Source organism: Raphanus sativus, chromosome 4, assembly GCF_000801105.2.
Source record: "Raphanus sativus cultivar WK10039 chromosome 4, ASM80110v3, whole genome shotgun sequence".
NCBI lineage: Eukaryota > Viridiplantae > Streptophyta > Magnoliopsida > Brassicales > Brassicaceae > Raphanus > Raphanus sativus.
The window spans coordinates 17,808,501-17,821,798 of record NC_079514.1 but is presented as its reverse complement, the minus strand read 5'-3'; the positions used below and the strand labels follow the sequence as shown (position 1 = coordinate 17,821,798).

The following is a 13,298-nucleotide window of genomic DNA, read 5'->3' as shown; positions in this document are numbered from 1 at the left end:
AAAAAGATTCAAAATCATATAATCTTCCAATCTCAAAAATATTTGTGTAATTTTCCAAATTTTCTTGACCAAGTATACAATTTTAAAAATTAATATTAAAAACCCAAAATGATAAAAAAATAGGTTGTAATAAAAAAATATAATACTTTGAAATCTTAATTTAATAATAAAAATTACAAAACTTACTAATATAACATCCAAAAATATCCTATATTGATAAAATTTACTAAAATACTATGACAAATACTACTATGTATATAATTTACTAAATTAATAGAGTATATAATTTATTAATAGAGTATTTAATACTATATATTATAATTTACTAATTCCGTGGAAATTGATGATCTTCCAATTACGAAGGAACCCTCCAAAATAAATGATCCATGTTTGCAAAGAATGATTAAGTAGGAAATATATATGGGTCTGATGGATTTCGTGAGAGTGCCCGAACCTGAACTGCCGGTGGACATTCAAAAAAACACATGATTTATAGATTTTTTAGGTGTTCCACATCGTGCACAAATTGTATCCCCTTGTATTCCTCTTGCTTTAAATTTCTTCTTAACTGCTATACATCATGATACCAGTTGCCATAAAAATGTTTCATCTTAGGTGGACAACGTACTTTCCATCGGAAAGCTTTTAATGGAAAGACCGAAGGACCATACTCCGGTAACATTCTTTCTCTATCCGGATACACTTGTTCTTTTTGATATCCAGATTTAACCGTGTATCTCCCATAATTTGTAAAGTGCCATCCATCACGATCTGTGTCAAAATTCGACTTAGTGGTATACTTTCAATTATTGTCGCATCTTGAGGATCCACCAGAGTCCGAATTTACCTGTAAATTTAATGTTCCTGATGTTACATTGATGAGAGAGTCCACTGTAAGGTTTGGGTAAAGGTTGTGTTGATTTTTATTTGATGGTCTTGGATAAGTGGATGGGAGCCAAGAATCACTCCATACTGAAAGAGATAATTCTGATTCCACCGTTTTGATCAGTCATTTGCTAACCAGAGATCTAACAGAGACAATACTGTGCCAGCCGTAGGACGACGAGTACGATCTAATTGGTGCCAGGGACGATGCATTCCTGAAATACCTTTTTTTGAACACACGAGAGAATAATGTGTTTGGTTACTCTATCAATCTCCAAAGTTGCTTTCCAAGCATAGCTGTATTAAAGTCTGTAAGGTCTTTAAACCTTAAGCCTCCTTCGTCATTAGGACAACATAGTTTATCCCATGATTTTCAGTGTGTACCTCTTGTATTGCCTCCTGAACTCCACCAAGATTGTGTCAATGTACTCATAAGCTTCTTCATTACCGTTTTTGGTATACGGAAACATGACATTACATTGTTTGGCAAAGCTCTTCTTCATTATTGTTTCAGAACTTCTGCAATCTTCTTTGTGTTTATAAGCCACGCTTGTGAAAATGGAGTGAGAGGAGATGAAACAAGTTCTCTGTATTTATCTGAGAAAGGAAAGGAAGCTTCATTTAATAAAACATGTATTCTCAAGTATACTCCTCCTGCTGGAGGATAGAGACACATGCAATCCTTGTGTTGGTCAGAGTATTCCAAGAATACACACATCAGTGACTTAGGATCAAATTTTTGGTGAGTGTATGGACGCAAGTAAGGAAAACAAGCACATCCAAACACCCGCAATGACGTCTAGACAAGTTTATTTTCAGTGTGCTTCTCATAAGGACTGACCATGTAGTGTTTTCTCTTGTTGGTAGGAGGTTGATCACAATCTTTGCTGTAAGAAAGGCATCAACCCACAGATTTTCAGGCATGTGAGCTTGAAATGTCATAGAGAGGTCGACTTCAGTAATGTGCATGTGCTTTCTTTCAGCAAGTCCATACTGCTCAGGAGTATGTGGACATGAGATGTAATGTCTGATTCCATAATTAGTGAGGTGGGTGATGAATTGATTATTGAGGAGTTCACTCCCTCCATCACACTGATAAATACATATCTTCTGTTTAAAATTGTTCTTGACAAGCTGTTGAAAAGCTTTGAATTTTGAAAAGACTTCAGACATTAACTTAATTGGATAAATCCAATAGAAACTTGAGTAGTTATCAATGAATATAACATAATATTTGAACCTCTGAACCAAGACAATAGGTGCAGGTCCCCACACATCACAATGTATCCTCTCAAGAGGTCTAATGGCTTGAAAATCATACTCTAAAAAAGGAAGTACGAGACTTTCCTAACTGACAAGCTTCACACATGGACTAAAACTTCTTATTGATGGTGATAGCTTTTATTGATGATAGATGTTGAAGAACTTGATGGTGAGCATACCCCAGTCTTCTATGCCAAGTCTGATCAGAGACAGCTTACTGTCGTGCTGAATAGAAAGCCATAAATTGAGGATTGTCCAACAGATAGAGACATTTATCTTTTTTCCCATGACTGAGAAGATGTTTTGTTAATTTTTCCTTAACATACACCTGTGTAGAATCAAAGGTGAATTCACAAGGATAATCATCTGTGAGCTTAGATACTGACAGTAGAGATGTAGTGATGTTAGGACATACTAACACATCATTCAAGTTGAGGTTACCTGAGAGACCATGAGGAGGTATAAAGCCTATGTGAGAAATCGGAAGAAATTCACCATTACCTACAATCACCGAGCCGTTTCCTTCATATGGAACTGTAGAGAGCAAGTGTTGTGGGTCATTGGTGACATGGTGAGTGGCAGAAGTGTCAGGATACCAGTCCGTTCTAGAGCTAGCATCACCATCTGAGACTTTCATTGTTGCTAAGACATGTTTCATTTCCTCAAATTTAAAGGACTGATCAAAGTGTTTGTAACACTTATAAGCCGGATGTACGTACTTGCCACAGATCTGGCAAGTTGGACTTTAATCATTCGCAGAAGAAGAGCCACAACTAGCTTGCTGACCAAACTGTTGAGGAAAGTCTCTGCCTTGATTTTTGTAGTAATGTCTTCTTCTGAAACCACCTCGGTTTTGACCTCTTCCACGGCCTGAGTAACCACCTCTGTCAGTGTAGAAGGTCTGATGCTGAGTAAATTCAGTGGGATTTCCATATTTCTGGAGCTTGTCCTCGAACCCAATAAGCGTATACATGACATCTTCAAAGCGGGGTCCCAGAGGTGTGTCCATGTAATCTTCGATCATCGTGACTACGACCTCATATTCTCTCCCAAGAAAATTGAGAACACCATAGATATTTTCTTGTTCAGATATTGGAGCACCAATGGAGTCCAGTTGAATCGCACATTGTCTTGACTTCAGATACATACTGTGACAGCGGTTTAGAGCCTTTAGAGTGGTCTGAACACGTCTTCGTATGCCGAGTCTTCGTGTAGCTGAGACTTTGTTGTACTTCTTTGCAAGCGCAAAGCAGGTCTCTTGAGAGGAGGAAGCCAATAGACACTTTTAATAGCATCTTCAGACAATGAATCTATCAGCCAGGCAATGATGAGTTGATTTGTAGGAACCCACTTGAGGAAGGCTGGATTGTTAGTTTTTGTTACTTGGTCTCCGTTGTGCACCGTGAGAGTAGGTGGTGGGTAAAGTATGGTTCTAGTAACATAGCCAAGAAGAAGCTGGCTGTTGAGGAATTTTTCAAACTGCAGCTTCCATGATAAATAGTTAGTATCACTCAGTTTCAAGGTGACGACTTGAGTAATAGAGAGAGTCGCTGGGGTAAAATCGTCTCAAGGTGTTGGAGCTGGCATTGCTCTAATACCATGTGAGCTTAAGCGAAATATAGGATAACAAGAGAAAGATCCAAATGTTTCAAATAGTCATTCTCATTGCATCAGGAAGAAGAGTTTACAAGCTTGATTATTTATACAAAGATAACTGTTTAAACCTAATGGAACAAATTTTTAGCATATTCTGCTCTGAGATAAAGTCTATCTCATGACTTGTTATCAGTGAGGAGACAAAACTTGTTTTGCACTTTAATGCTAGAGTTTGTACTCTGTTTATTTGTAGAGAGGGAGAGAGAGAGAAAGGAGTTGTCTTCAAGTTTTGCAGACTTGGCCATTGGAGCCTTTGACTGGGCTGTGGGCTTTAACTGTTAACGAGAGCCCTTCAATCTTCAGACTTTATGGACCTCTCATGTTTACGGTAAGTCTTTTGTCCATTAATTCTTCGCATAATTATGTTTCTCTGGTACTTGAATCTAAGATCTCCATAATGTAGAAGCATTAATGAACATTTAGTGAAACCACTGGATCAAAGGAGGTTTCACGTACGTTTTCTTGTTTGAATTGTTGTTTAGATTTAACGTTTAGACGCTTAGGAGGTGTATTCAATCTAAACTTTGAGATTATTTGAATTAATGAGGTTTTAGATGATTTCAATGAATTATAGAGATTGAAATGACTTTTGTTAAATTATGCTAAAATATCATTTAAAACATTGCAATTTGAGTTTTAATTATTTTAACTAAAAAATTCCACCCAAACACTCTGAAATCACTTGGAAACTATTAAGGGGTGTATTCAACCGAGAATTTTAGGTGATTTGTATTAAAATGATAAATCCACTGTTATTCAAACATGAATTTTAAAAACTCATTTAAAATCCACTGTTATTGAACTTGACATTTCGTAAAGTACTCCGAAATTCACTGTTATTGAAAATATTTTAAGTTGTGGAGTTTTAAAGTTTTGAGGTGATTTTATGGTGTTTGGATGGAGTTTCTTAGTTAAAAAATTAAACTCAAATCCCATGGTTTTGGTGATATTCTAGAGTAGTTTAACAAAAATCACCTAAATCTCTGCAATTTATTAAAATCATCCAAAACTCCATTAAAAATCAAATCACATCAAATGTTAAATTGAGTACACTCCCCTAAAACTCTACAGCTTAAAGTATTTTTAATAAAAATGGATTTAAGAGTACATTATAAAATATAAAGTCCAATAGCCCTAAATTTTTAATAAAGTTTAAAAATTCATATTTAAATAATAGTGTCATTTTGATATAAATAACCTAAAACTCTCAATTGAATATATCTCTTTTAGGTTCACGCAAATTTTTTCCAAAATCCAAAAAATTATGTTAGATATTTTCTCACGTGCACTCTTTAATTTCTACATAATCAGTATTATTGTACCCTTTCTGTTAAAATCAGGATAAATTTACCATGCAGTATCTGAAATATTCTTGTTGAGCTCTATGTTTTTATGCCAACTGTTTGTGTAATTTTATGATATTTTGTTGTAATATATATATATATATATACATATATATATATATATATATAATCAAACAAATCATAAGAAAAATATTATGAACTATTATATATATTTAACTAATTAAAATTATTTTGGTGTCATGGAAAACTAAAAAAAAAATCTTAATTATATTTCGTAAATCACAAGTTATAGAGATTAATTTCATAATATGTGTAAAATTGCTAATGAAATGCCATTTTCATTTAATTGCTACCCTAGATCTTGTCATGAGGACCGTGCACATGTAAAATTACTTACAATAGCAATAAAATCAACCAGTTATTAATACAAATGAGTTTCTGTACTCTGATATTTTATAATATATATTACAAATAAACTTTTCCATTTTAAACCTTTCTACTTTTATAATACAAATAAACTTTTCTATTTTTATTATATTAGAAATGAATTTCGAAAAAAGACCCAGATCATTTTACTATTTTGTATGGGAATTTATATATGAACCACGTGGTTGACTAGTATATTGTCTTTCAGACTTGTAAGTTAGTCAATGTTACAGGATCCCAATGGTACTGTAGTTTTTATAATATAAATAACCTTTTGTAACACTTAAATAATATTTAACTAAAATGCAGTATAGTGTAACTGTGATTTATGTGAATTATAGGATAAATGCGATTTTGATAAAATTAAAGGTACCAAATAATGTTTATTAGTAAAAAATACTTTGCAATTTCTCTAGATAAATATTTAGAATAACATGAGTTTTCAAAAATGTTTTACAAATTTACAAATTTAAAATAATTAAAACAACAAAAGAAAATGAAAACGCACACAACCTACAAAACACCACATTATAATTGTTTTGTGTCACAATCCATCTTGTATTTATATAGTAACAACTGAGAAACTTGCATTACAGAATTTACAGTGGTGGTTTTGTACAGAGATATTTTACGATTGATGGAGGAGATGATGAGGACTTACATTGAATTTTCTAGGACTTAGCAGAGATAGAATTTTATGTTTGTGTGATACTTGAGACTGAATGGAAGAAGAATTAATTGTCTGCAAATAAATTTTGGAACAGAGATACAGATGTGCACTAATACAAATGTGCACTTAAAAATCTATTTTTACCGTAGGAATAAAATAAATCAGTGGCCACTAATACAAATGAGTTTCCTACTTTTATATTTTATTAAGTATTATTTTTTTACAATGACTTTTCAAAGAAAGATCCATATCATTTACTATTCTGTATAAGAATTTATAAATAAACCACATGGTTGATTGATTTATAATGTTCGGACTTGTAAATTAGTCAATGACTATGGATGGTTTGACCGAGTACTTCCAAATTGCTTTGCTGTCGTATTTTTCTCGGAAAACTGTAATTTCATACATAACATATAGTAACATGTTCAATATGTTCAATTTATACTCATCTTATATGACTGTGCAAAAACATATAAGTACTTTAGAAATTTCAAACAACATACATGTTTTTTTACATTTTGATGAAAGCATACACCAATCGCCAACATAAACTGCTACATCATCTATTTTACTGATATAGATGTTATGTCAACTACTTTTGCAGACATAAATACCACATATACAGTCGTGTTACTCTCGATTAATATTGATTATGTTATTTACATTTAAATAATTTAAAGTAATTTATCATAAATTTTTAATCGCTTAAAATAAAATTTTACACAACGATCTAAAATTTTTCTATACAAACACAGAACCACAATTAACATAAAAGTAACTGATAGGATCGAAACATTATACGGATATATCTCTTATATAATATTAAAATTTCATTATTTAATTAAACTTTTTAATTTACTAAATAATAAAAATTAACAAACGTTTATATTTATAAAAAGATGTTTTCATAAAAAAACTACTTTGATTTATTTTATTTTTAACAGAAAATGTACACTTGTCATATTTGTTAACAAAATTAGCTGAAATAACATTCACGTGAAAAAAGTTAGATGATGTAACAACTGATGTGGCGACTAATTTATGATTTTACCAAAAACTAAAAATATGCATCTATTTGAAATTTTCGAAGGTATATGTATGGTTTTACGCGGTCATTTAAGTTGTGTATAAATTGAAAATATCGCGATGTGTTCGATATGAGATGGTCGTTTTCACAGTCATATAAGTTATCTATATATATATATATATTTTATATATCATTAAAAATTACAAATATTGTGGGTTATCAAACCTAATCTACCTAAACAAATATAAAGTAATTTCTCAAAAATAGATTCTTAATGAATGAGAAAATATCTTCTTTTTTAAACAATGAGAAAATTATTCAATTTCTTATTTTTGTAGTAAAATATAGTCTGTGAAATCTGCAATGATTTAGATTATTCACAATTTTCAAAATTAAACACATTATTTAACTTACATATTTTCAGTTTGTCTTATAATAATACAATATTTACTCATTTTTTACACTTAACAATAATTTTGTTCAATAAAATCAAACATCATTATAGAAAAAATAATATAAAACAATATATTTTAATTAAATAAAAATCTATTTTTATATATATATATATATATATATATATATATAATTAACTTCAAATAATTATACTAATATTTTTATTTTTTATAAAACTAAATAATAAACAAAATAACAGGTGACACGCCCATTCTCTGCCTTTATTTGTCAATGTGTTACTCAGGTACCTATTCAGATTTAGATCAGGTATGTTTCATTTTGGGTATAAACGTCTAGAACCCATTCAAATATTTTACATATAAGGTCGGGTTCGGGTATTTTAAGTTCTGGTTCGGTTATTTCAGGTCGGATTCGGATAATTTAGATTTTGAAAAAATCAAATTATTCACTACTGAAGTTTCTTATACTTTATTTACAATTAACTTAACTGATTATTTAAATTTTAATAGGTGGAATGATTAATAAGTTTGGAAATAAAATTTTGAAAATAGAAAAACACTAATTTAATTATTATTTTTGAGAATTTGAATGCAACTTTGTCACTGCATGAAACAAGAACCTTGACATGTATTTTAAATGAATATAAAATCATTTTATTCGAAACTATGTATATTATATGATTTTGAGTCATGTATAATATTAATGTAAATATTTTGAATAAATTAATATAAATAAATTAGTAGTATGTGGTTAAATATACATATATTCAGTTATCTTTGAATATCCATTCGAATTCGAGTTCAGATATCCAATTTCTCCTAATTCAAATATCCGTTCGGATGATTTATTCGAATTTTGCTTCGGGTTTTTCGGATTGGATTCCGATTCAAATTCAGGTATCGGGTATAATATCTACCCTAGTTTCAATTAAACACCTAAAACCAACATATAATATAATATTCTCTCTGTTTTATAATAAGTGTCATTATAACACTTTTTCTTGTTAAACAAAAAATAAAAAAAAAATTGTCACTTTACAATTTCAATACAAATTATATTTACTTTCAGCTGAAAATTCATTGTAAAATGTATTATTTTATAAATAATTATTTTATCTCAAATATTATTAGTCAGATATGTGTAACTAATAATAACTTATACATATTTCTGTCAGTTTATTAATCTGTTTAAATAATGATAAAGTGACATTTATTCAGAAACGAATGGAATAGTTTTATATGACTAATTGTTTGTTTGACTTTCTTTTAGAACTATTCTTCTTCTTTTCTTTCGTCATCAAACTATTCTTCTTCTTTTTTAGAACTATTCTTTGTTTAACTTCTTTTTGGTAAAAAGAAACTTATTTTTGGTATTTTTGGATACCTGAGCTCTACTCGTGTGTGACTTTCTTGCTGAACTGAAATTAGGACCAGGCGCATAATTGCTAATGCAATCTAAGCACTAGTTTGGTATTAAACTTGCGAGAGTTGATTGATTTCTAATAAACCGAAGCCGAAGGAGTAGAACGTTATGATAATCATCTAGGGCTGTTCAATATGGTAAAATCGAACCGTACCGAACCGAACCAAACCGAAATAGACAATATGGTTTGGATTTGGTATATACCATACAAATCGAATGAATGTAATTTTCTAAAAAACCGTAGGATTTGGATATGGTTTGGTATAAAACCGAATAAACCGAATAAAACCGATCAAAAATAGAAAAATGTAAATATGTATATATTTTATAACGACGTATGAAAGTCATAAGTTAATTTGTTTGCTAATAACTATTACCATATTTTTTACAGTAATAAAGAAGTCATGATTTGTAAAACATTTGAAGTATAATTAAATAACAATTCATCGCAACCGATGCTTCTTATTTTTTAGTTTTCTTTTTGATCTTTTTTTCTTTATTTTAGCATTGACTAAATTGAAATAAAGATTATAAATTTAAAAGAAACTAGATTTTGACCCGCACGTCCGTGCGGGTGTATTTCTTTATATAAATATGTTGTTTTAATGTTAATATTAGAGTTACGAAAAAACGAATCCAAAAAATAGAATCGACCCCGATCCAAAAAGAAGTACCAAATCCGAACCGACATTGATTAATTATCAAAATTTTGGTATTTAGAAAAATGAAACAGAATCCGATCTAAACCAAAGTATTCCGGATATCTAAATGTATTGCAAATAGATTTATATACTTATATATTATTTTTTAGATTTAAGGTATATAAAAACATCCAGAATATATATGGTACTTTTAAGTTGGTTTAAATAATTGAAAATATATATATAAATAGTCAACTGTAAATATCTAAAATAGCTGAAGTATACTCAAAACACCAAAAATACTTAAAATAATTATTGATTCTCTATCAAAATATTTAAATTAAACTAATCTATATGTTAAGTTCAGGTATTCTAACATATGCTATTCAAATTTATATGTAATATATTATTTTGTTTATATATTTTACGAAATTTAAAGTATATAATGAATTTTAAAATAATTTAAATTGGTTATCCAAACCTGAACAAACCCGCAAAGATCCGAATCGAATCCGAACCAAAATTTAGTAATATCCGAATGAGACTGAAATCTTTAACCCTGAAAATCTGAAACTCAAACATACCCAAACCAAACCCGAGTGGGTCCCCGAACGTCCACCCCTAATTCACAATCTGTTTTTTTTTCCTTTAAAAGCATATAAAACATATAATTAATAGCATTTTATATGTATTATCGCATAAATAATCACATCTATTATATTTTTAAATGTGAAATATAAAAATCATAATTTAAGTTGGTATATGAAATTTGACTTTGTATTGTATTTTTTTATATATATATTGAAAACATGTTTTAATAATGGTTATTGGAAAATTTTTAGTAAATTGTTTTCTGAATATATGTATATTTTAAATCAATTTTTGATATAAATCGACTTTAAATTATTATTTTATTTTAAAATATGTATATAAGTAAAAAAAAATTATGATTATTTTAGAGAAATGATATATTTAGATAATTAGAGCTCATTCTCATATATTTTAAAGTTACACAAATAGGTAGTTTCTTATAATATAGTAGATTTCCAGTTTTTACTAATAACATAAATACATATTTTGCTTAATATACTGCTATTTATGTTTCCAAATAACATTACATTTTTATTATATTGTTATTTATGTTTTCAAACAAACTTGCTTTTTTAACTGATATATAAATTTCCAAACAAACATCCTTTTAAAATTATTATCCATGTTTCTAAACAAACATAATTTATACTTTAGTGTTAATAATATATATATATATATATATATATATATATATATTGGATCAAATTGTGAGGTTAAATATTTATACAATAGGGTTTTTAAATGTAATCAATTAACATAGTATTTAGAGAAATTTACTTTCTCAGTCACTTTATCACTTTATATATCATAATAAGTCACTTTCTTCTCCATAGACACTTTTTGTTAACTAATTCATTTTTCCCTTGACTAAAGCATAACTAAATACAACTAATAGAACCCACCATCTATTCTATTTACTTCATCATTAATGATCCACCACCAATTCTATCTGTTTCACCATTATTTATTTTACTTTTTTGCTAACTATATTTCACCTCACGGGTGTAACTGCTCAACCTACGACACCACCTGGTCCTGGCTCGTTCCACGCCGTGATTGCTCCGAGTCATCTCGTCTTCTCCTTCGCAGCTACAACCAAGCTTCCTCGTGGCCGAGCTCCTCCGTGAAGAAGATCCAGTTCCGTTCATCCGCCGCGGCTCCAATCGTCGTCTCCCTCAGTCATGAACCTCCGCGAACCACTGCGAACCACCGTACAAGTCCTCTCCTCCATTGCCAGCTCGCCGTCGTCGGAATCAAATCGCAGAAGAAGCTCGACGGTATCCATGGCCAGATCTCAGCTTTTTGCACGTTTGACCCTTCTATTTTCAGAGTTTCACGATTTGACCCCTGTACTTTTAAAATGTACAACTAAACCCAAGCGAACATTCCAAAAACATGAGATATCAATGAGTTTCTGTCTCAGCTATCTCTATTGAAATCAGACTTGTATGTATTCTCCAGTGTGTACATAAAGCGCATTGTACACGAAATCAGACTTGTATGTATTCTCAAGTGTGTACATAAAATGCATTGTTCACGTGTACATTGGACTTATACATACATGGAAGACCGGTTGGAAAAATAAAAATGGGGTGCATGAACAACCAAGACATAAAACCCACCACTGAGAAGATAGCTGGAAGCGAAAGAGTTATGTACATGAAGAAGATAGTTTGACCATCTATGATGAAACTAATGTGAAAACATACTTAAGAAAATTAAAACAAAACAGCATCCATGCGTATAGGTGTACAGCTGGACAATGCAAAGCGTTAGCGTACATATGGACACTGAAAGTCTGCAATTCTCCAAAACAAAAGCATTCATGACCAAATAAAAATGACAAACATGCATATAATTATTGTTAAAATATCAAGTAATGGAGAACCATTCCTCATACACAATTACAATACTACCTTTTTTTTTATATCAATTACAATACTACTTAATTCTCAGTTTTGTTGGAAAGATAAAATCCTAGAGAAAACACAAACGTGCAAAGCCTTAAACAATCTCTTATCTTTACTCAATTGTCCAATTGTCTCATAGCAAAGCTTTTGTAAAAATAAAAATTTAGAAGTTTGAGATAAATATTTATTAGGTTTGGAGTGCATAACTGAAAATTTAAAGGCAAAATTGAGTACTAATCTTCAAATGTTTAGACTTTGGGTCCAAAATAAATAAAAAAAACTTCAGGGAATAAAGATGCAATTATCAGAATTTGGTCATTGTTGACTGAGTTTTCGATCCCAAGCTCTGATCAATAACGCACGGTGACCGGAGGACACGACGACAAGAGCTGAGAACACGGCAAAGACAGAGACGAGTTGGGTAGAAGAGGGCAATGGTGAATCGTACCTCGTGGAGTCAGCGATGACTGCACCGTGAGACAAGATCTCATTTTACTATTCTAAATTCTTTAGATTGAGTTGGATCATGAGATGATAGAGAATGACAATGATAATGCATGAATAAAAATATTATGATTTATTTGAGGGAGAAATTGGAAAGAAACAAATCTGTAAAACCAATTTCTTAAAAAAATTGAAAAGGTGATTTCAAAATGAAGAAAATATGAGAGAGAAGATTGTGGGTCCTACTATTTCCACTATAGTTCGGTAAAGTTAGTAATGTGTAAATAGATAGTGGATTTAGTTAAGGAAAAGTGTACTAGCAGAAAGAAGTGACCTATGGTGTAATAACAAAGTAGAAAAGTGACTCATAATGTAATTTTTTCTAGTATTTATTGGTTTATTAGTGCAGAATAAATTTAATCGGGGGTTACTGTGGAGAATGACGTATTTTTTGGTTCATTAGGTTTAGTTTCATATTAAATCAGAGAAGGGGACGTCAATTCAAGGCCCATTCGATTTAGTGTCCATTTAAATTGGTAACAATGGGAACATTAATGCAGTGGCATTCCTTTGTAATATTTGTGTAACTTTAAGGGATAAATTCAATTTGTACTTCCCCTTTAATAGTTTAGATAGTTCAAT

At 30.4% G+C, this 13,298-nt stretch overlaps 1 long non-coding RNA gene across 1 annotated transcript; it reads right to left on the bottom strand.

Annotated features, from left to right (window-relative positions):
• Positions 1-11,074: 11,074 nt before the first annotated feature.
• Positions 11,075-12,934, bottom strand: LOC130510916 (uncharacterized). Its single transcript, XR_008944698.1, has 2 exons — positions 12,661-12,934; positions 11,075-12,100 (listed from the first exon to the last, which is right to left on the bottom strand). It is a non-coding gene; the product is annotated as an uncharacterized LOC130510916 (long non-coding RNA).
• Between the last annotated feature and the right edge of the window lie 364 nt (positions 12,935-13,298).